Raw genomic sequence first — 6,352 nt, 5'->3', positions numbered from 1 at the left:
CTAGTGAGGATGATACAAGTGGTTTCATGTGAAATAAGTGTTGCAGAAGAGGAAGACACTGAATATGAAACTGGGAGGCCAGGGGAAGGCCTGGGGAAGTGATGTCCAGTTGAGCCTGAGGGAGAGGGTGAGAGCTCTAAACATGACTGAAAGATGACACGTGCAGTGGGGTTTAGTGTGTCAATTCACAGGTGGCTGGAAAGGGGACCTCTGTCCACCACCCCCTCTGGGTACCTTGGTCTGTTTCCAGATGTGTCAGGAATGGAAAAGGTGAGGGATCCCGGCTTAGGATGCCAGGAGGCCATTCAGAATCTAAAGGGCTCAGGAAAGCCCCTCTCCTAGGGTAGAGTAAGAATCTCCATGTGTTACCCATGGGACTCCACTGCGACACAAGTTGAAATCACTGGCATGCCCTTATTGGCAAGAAGATGGTTAATGAACAGTATAGGGAAAGGCAGTGGTGCCACACTCAGCACCCAGTAAATAAATGTTTACTGGCTTGCTGAATGGGAACAGATGTTTTTCCAGCGTTTGGAGGAGTCCTGGAACCCAGGTCCCCTGAAGCTCCCCCTTGGGGCCTTGTCCTGTGGATCCTTGCAGTGGTGATGGCATCACAGAGCAGGAAATCCAAAGTACTCATGAAATGGCTATTTCAGGAGCTGCTTCAAGCTGGAACGGGGCTCAGGACTTCTCCCCAGTAGCCTGTTTGTGTCTTTTATTCAGTCCACAAACATGTATTACCTATTATGAATGTGGAGACAAGGAGATGAACTTCTGGTCTACAGGGAAAATGAATGTGAGCACAAATTACTGTAAGATGCAAAATACAATACATGTCATAGGAAAGGTACAATGTGTTATAAAAAATTAGAAGTCTTTCCCCCTTTGATTCATTTCAGTTCATTCCATAGTTTCATTCATTCTAGAGAACGTGGATACATTAGGACGCTGATGGCCACAGAGAGTTGACAGTCTGGCAGGGGCAGCCATGTGCCAGATGGGGTAGATTTGCTTGTTCCACGCCTCTCATCGAGTGTGCCTTCCTATACTGCAGAGGCCAAGAAGCTAAAGATCTGTTTTCTAGGCTCTTTGCTGCTGGGTTCCTGTTTGAGATTTAGGTTTAGCTAGTCCTGTGTGCTGTGTAAGACCTGAACTCAAAACTGAGTTAGGAAGAAAAACCAGTTGAGTTAGGGGCAGAGGAGACAGTGGCCTGGGAGGACTCCATTTTGCTGGGTCTGACCCAAAAGGTACAGCACAGCTCTGGAGTTCTGGCAGTAGCTCCCAGTTCTCCGATTACACCTAAGGTGGTGTGTTCCGGTAGCCAGAGACTGGGCTAGTGGCTCCCTGAGCTCTTGCTTCCAGGTTGTGGGTGCGATGGGGAGGGGAGGTGGTCAGTACTGGGGTGATGTTCTAGGAATCATTCCTGGAGGCCCAGGCACAACTTGCTCTGCCCTGATTCTGAACTCAGTTGATTCTCTTTATTAAATCCGTGTCCGCTTAAAAGAGCTAGAAGGGTTTTGTCTCTTCACTTGAACCCTAATTGATATGTCATGCTGTGAACTATAGGTGCTGGAAAAGTCAGAGAAGGGAGATGAGTGCACAGCAGAACAAGCAGGGAAGAAATCCAGAGGACTGCTGTTCTTTCCTCTTTTCCTCTTTCAATTCCACCTCCTACCCTCAGCCCCTCTTCGATCCTATAATCAACCTTCAAATAAATTAATTAATTGATTAAGTATCAAACAACTACAGTGTACAAGGCACTGTGATGTTGGGGGTCACAGTCATGAACAGATACCCAAGGTCTCTATCTCCATGATGCTTATGCAAAGACAGATATTCTACTAGCACTCAAACACAGAATTCAAAATTGTGGTAAGAGTTATGAAGGAAAAGAAGAGGGAACTGTGGCACAGAATGATGGTGTGGAGTCTGCGAGAGAACGTATTTTGATTGGGAGATCTGGGATGATCGCTCAAATAGGTAACGTTTAAGGTGAGCCGCACAGGATAAAAAAGGGCCAGCTGTGCCAAGGTGGCAGGGAAGGAGGGGGAGAGGCGTCAGCAGAAGGAGCAGAGTGTATGAGAGCTACATTAACCTATCTCAGCATCTTCCTATGCTCCCTGTGTAACAGTCATAGGATGATGCCTCGACTCTGTAGCCTTTCTGTAGCCTCACTAACTGAAAGCCCTCTATGATTTGACGTCTTCCCAGACATGTCTCCTGTTTTTCCTGTGTGACGGCGTTCCTCAGCCTCGGCACTGTTGACATCTGGTGCTGGATGAGTCTTCCTTGTGGGGACTGTCCTGTGCCTTGTCGGATGTTTAGTCTTTACCTCTGGCCTCTACCCTCTACATCAGGGGTCCCCAACCCCCGGGCCACGGACCACTACCAGTCTGTGGCCTGTTAGGAACCAAGCCGCACAGGTGAGCAGCGGGCAAGCGAGCGAAGCTTCATCTGCTGTTCCGCATTGCTCCCATTCCCGCCTGAACCATCACTCGCGTTACCTCCTGAACCAACCCCCCTGCCCACCGCCCCGGTCCATGGAAACATTGTCTTCCACGAAACCGGCCCCTGGGTGCCAAAAAGGTTGGGGACCGCTGCTCTAGATGACAATACTAGGCCTCTGCCCCTAGTTGCGACAACCAAAAATATCTTCAGACATTGCCAAATGTTCTGAGAGGGGCAACATCGCCCTCCTTTGAGAACTGCTGCCCCGTGGGTAGCCCTCCTTTGGTCAGGTGGTCTTCTTGCTGGCTCCTGAATGCACCTTTATGTTTCTGTACCTCCCCTTAAGCAGTTCCCTCTAACTATTACCTGTCTTCTACAAAGCCTTACCCATATGTCTACTAGAAATGCATGGCTTTTCTCTGCCCAGCATCCCTCTGTCCTTTGGGGAATTTGTACTGGGTGACTCATGTGTTTTGAGTGGTAGAGGAAGAGTGCTCTGCCTGCCCAGGCATGTGGACCAGGTACCCTTTCCTGTGCCCAGTTAAGAGCCCAGATGGTGGATGTGAGACCCAAGCAGAGCCAGCCAGTCTTTCCATGGGCTTTCCGTGACACAGCCCTCTTTTCTTCTGAATTGTTAACTGTAAGTACAGAGCCCTGGGCTGCCACCGGCAGGGAGCCTGCCATTTGGAGAGAGCCTGCTTATGGCAGGAGACAATGACATCAATACACAAGTAGGAGCAGATTCAAGAAGAACTGAGAGGTGGAGGGAGAGTTCTGTGAGCACATTATTAGAGCCCTTAGTTCAGAGACTTGTGCTAAAGCATTCACATTCGTATATTCTCTCTCTCTCTTTAAGCTAGTTTGGATTGTTTCCGTCAGTTACTACGGAAAGAGTCCTAATGTAATTTCCTTCAATGCTTGGTTCAAATCTCTCCTCTTTCATGAAATCCTTTCAACACAGGACAGTCTGAAGAAAATGCTTGCTTTGAATCCGTAATTGTTGGTTTTCTGGAGCCAGCAGCCAGTTCTGTGCCTCTCTTCCCAACTTTGAGTTTAGTGACGTCATGCTGCCATTTGAAATCATCATAGTGAGAATAATTACACCACGGAAATCCACAAATACTACAAATCAAGGCTCTCTTTTTCCCACCTCAGCCTGTTTACCAGCGCGCCACCGTCTAAATCTTCTCAGTTGTACCACCCATTTCGATATTAATCATGTGCTAATTCATGACATCTTTTGCTTTTTGAATATGGTGAGGTTGGGACAAGTGCCCCCAACATACGCTGCATGTGAGTCTTCAGAATCTCAAAGGAGGAAGGGTCCTGAGAAATAATTTGGTCCATGGTCTTCATTTCATACACAAGGACGAAGAGGTCCAGAGACATTCAGTGACTTAGTAGTCAGTTGTGGAGTCAAGGCCAAGTCCAAGATCTTTTTTTTTTTTTTTTCCCAAGATCTTTTGACTTACGTGCATTATTAAAATGCGGGCCTTCCTAGTCTTCCTGTATGTCTTTTTCAACCTTTCCTTTCTCTGGTTTGGGTACAGAAGAGCGTTTAAAAACGATGTTGAATCATTCCAAACTGCTAATGGCCAAGATCCAAGTTGTCAGTGCTTACTTTCAACAAGGGACTTTGGGGCTGTGAAGTCTCCAGAATGAGATAATTCCAGATGGGGTCTTACTAATGTGGCAGCACTGGGAGACAGCTGTTAGTAGACGGGACTTGCTGCCTTTGCATGGAAAGAGCATGATGTTGGAGTGAAGGCTGGCTGCTCTGTGTATTATATCACTTAGAATGAAACAAGATGATAGTTGAACTGTAAGGAAAGTTTTGCGGATTTATAAAAATTTAAAATACACAATTTTGTTTTTTCTGGCTGCGTTGGGTCTTCGTTGCTGTGCACAGGCTTTCTCTAGTGGCGAGCGGGGGCTACTCTTCGTTGCTGCGAGCTGTGTTCTTCGTTGCTGGGCTTCGTTGCTGTGCGTCTTCGTTGCTGGGCTTCTCATTGCGGTGGCTTCTCTTGTTGCGGAGCATGGGCTCTAGGTGCGCGGGCTTCAGTAGTTGCAGCACGCGGGCTCAGTAATTGCGGCACGCGGGCTCGGTAATTTCGGCATACGGGCTCAGTAGTTGTGGCGCTTGGGCTCTAGAGCGCAGGCTCAGTAGTTGTGCCACACGGGCTTAGTTGCTCTGTGGCATGTGGGATCTTCCTGGACCAGGGAGCAAACCCGTGTCCCCTGCCTTGGCAGGCGGATTCTTAACCACTGCTCCACCAGGGAAGTCCCACAACTTATTTTTTAATATAGCTGTTCTATTTCCTGTAATTATTTCTTGGAAGTGTGCATAAGGATATCCATTGCAACCTTGTTTGAACTAATAAAAGACTGGAAACAATCTAAATGCCAAGTAATAGGGGACTAATTAATCATTATACATACATACATAGAGGCAGAACTCTTTGTACTATTATGGAATTATCTTCAAGACATATTGTTTAGTGAGAAAAATAAGAAGCAGAACAGTGTGTATAGTTTGCTACCATTCAAATTAAAAAAAGAAGAGGTGGGGGCTTCCCTGGTGGTGCAGTGGTTGAGAGTCTGCCTGCCGTTGCAGGGGACATGGGTTCATGCCCCAGTCTGGGAAAATCCCACATGCCGCAGAGTGGCTGGGCCTGTGAGCCATGGTCGCTGAGCCTGCGCGTCCGGAGCCTGTGCTCCGCAACGGGAGAGGCCACAACAGTGAGAGGCCCACGTACCGCGAAAAAAAAAGAAAAAAAAAGAAGAGGTGAGGAAAACACAGACACACATGTTTGTATGAACACAATTTATCCCTAGGAGGATATACAAAAAATTGCAACAGCAGACGTTGTCTCTGGAGAGAGGGACTGGAAAACAGCAGTAAGAGAGAGGCGTATTTTTTCGCTTAGGTCTTTTGGAACAATTTTTTTTTTTTTTTTTTTAAAGAAAACTGGAACCATGATTTTTTTTTTTTTTTTTTTTTTTTGTGGTACGCGGGCCTCTCACTGTTGTGGCCTCTCCCGTTGCAGAGCACAGGCTCCGGACGCACAGCCTCAGCGACCATGGCTCACGGGCCCAGCCGCTCCGCGGCATGTGGGATCCTCCCAGACCAGGGCACGAACCCGTGTCCCCTGCATTGGCAGGCGGACTCTCAACCACTGCGCCACCAGGGAAGCCCCTCCATGATTTTTTAAAATTAATTAATTAATTAATTTTTGACTGCGTTGGGTCTTCGTTGCCACGTGGCATTTCTCTAGTTGCAGCGAGTGGGGGCTACTCTTCGTTGTGGTGCGTGGGATTCTCATTGTGGTGGCTTCTCTTGTTGCGGGGCACGGGCTCTAGGTGCGGGCTTCAGTAGTTGTGGCTTGCAGACTCTAGAGCGCAGGCTCAGTAGTTGTGGCGCATGGGCTTAGTTGCTCCGCGGCATGTGGGATCTTCCCGGGTCAGGGCTCGAACCCGTGTCCCCTGCTTTGGCAGGCGGATTCTTAACCACTGCAACACCAGGGAAGCCTGAACAATTTGATTTTTAAAACAATGGAAATCTTTTACTTACTCAACACTCCTCCCCCCAATAAAATAAAAAATAAGGAAATGCCGTATTGCAGTTTTTAGAAATTCTTCCTTTGCTGTGATGGATGAGCCAGATCTGGGGATGTGGCAGAGAGTTTAGGGAGTTAATAATAATAAACCCCCAACAATTATAGACTTTCTTTTTAAAAAAACATTTTCAAAGAACAGTCTCTTGCAGTCTTCCAAGTTTGGGACAAGTATTTTCCCCATTGTATAGTCGAAGGAGTTGAGGCCCAGAAGCAGGCTCATCTTCCCAAGGTTACACAGTGGGCGAGGGGCAGAGTTGGAATGAGAGCTCATATCTCGCCCAGGCATA

Source organism: Pseudorca crassidens, chromosome 3, assembly GCF_039906515.1.
Source record: "Pseudorca crassidens isolate mPseCra1 chromosome 3, mPseCra1.hap1, whole genome shotgun sequence".
Classification (NCBI taxonomy): Eukaryota; Metazoa; Chordata; class Mammalia; order Artiodactyla; family Delphinidae; genus Pseudorca; species Pseudorca crassidens.
This window is presented reverse-complemented; position numbering follows the sequence as displayed.